Source organism: Melopsittacus undulatus, chromosome 11, assembly GCF_012275295.1.
Source record: "Melopsittacus undulatus isolate bMelUnd1 chromosome 11, bMelUnd1.mat.Z, whole genome shotgun sequence".
Lineage (NCBI taxonomy): Eukaryota > Metazoa > Chordata > Aves > Psittaciformes > Psittaculidae > Melopsittacus > Melopsittacus undulatus.
This window is the reverse complement of record NC_047537.1, coordinates 10,273,259-10,274,385: the sequence shown is the minus strand read 5'-3', so window position 1 is coordinate 10,274,385 and position 1,127 is coordinate 10,273,259. Positions and strand designations below refer to the sequence as shown.

The 1,127-nt window shown below is 39.0% G+C and overlaps 1 non-coding gene across 1 annotated transcript; it reads left to right on the top strand.

The window, feature by feature from the left end:
* Window positions 1-306: 306 nt before the first annotated feature.
* On the top strand, window positions 307-379 carry TRNAT-AGU (transfer RNA threonine (anticodon AGU)). The gene has a single exon. It is a non-coding gene; the product is annotated as a tRNA-Thr (tRNA).
* The last annotated feature ends 748 nt before the right edge of the window (window positions 380-1,127 follow it).

Here is a 1,127-nt window from a genome sequence, read left to right as displayed (position 1 = left end):
AGTGCAACAACTATAAAAAGCCAAATATCATTTGGAAAGTTTGTAAGCTTCCTAAACTACTTGGCTGGTGAAAAGGCAGCCACATATCTTGATGTTCTTACAGGGATGAGCTGAAGGAGGGTAGAGCTCAGTTTGGACTGATGTGGTGTGCTGCTAGTTTTGTGACTTGGATGTTTGTATTAGTGCAATTTGGAAAGAGGACAGCAAATCCTGGAGCAGCACAATTTGGCAGCACAGGTTTTGTTTCACTTCAGAGGAAATTATTAAATGGAATATTTGGAAATGAAAAATAAGCTAATATTGAAAGGCTCCATAGCTCAGGGGTTAGAGCACTGGTCTAGTAAACCAGGGGTCGTGAGTTCAAATCTCACTGGAGCCTGGGGGTTCTGTACCTCTTCCAAAGGCCTACACCTTCATCTTTCTGGGTTCTTTGTTTTCGCAAGCTCTTGCTGTTGCCATTTTTGAGAGCACCCACTCATGTCTGGGTGAAATGCAAACATTTCATGCCTATACCAAATAACAGGCAACAAGAAGCAGAGAAAAGTAGCAGTGGTCAGAGTGAAATGCTTGAAAAAAATACCTCAAAATATTTTTAAAGTATAGCTCTCAGAGACAGGAAATATCTAAGAATGGGATTTGAAGTCTTCTGAACCCCACAGACATTGCGAAGCTCATTGATGAACCAATCTGAAATGACTGCTAGATACTTACAGTCAGATCTGGTTTGCCTCTTCATACTTCAGCATGACAATCAAATTACCTCTGCAGAGCTCAGTAGTTACAGAGCTGGCTGGAAAAGTTGTAAATATGGTTTGTGGAGGAATATGGAGGAATAGTAACATTGATCTTCTTCAGAGTTCTGCTGGGGTGGGGGGAAAGTTGTAATTTTTAAGAAAAATATTAAAATATAAGGATTAACCTATTTTGCATTTTGTGTTCAGTGAATTACAGCCCAGATTCATGAGGCTTCACACTCTGCCATTACACATTTCCTTTTTTTTCTGTTTTTTTTTTTTGCTTAATTTCAAATAGACTTCCTGTTTTGTTCCATCAAAATGGTCCAAACCAGTGATGTAAAAGATTTCTGAAACAGAAAAGGGTCTTTTCCATTTGAGGGAAAGAAAGCT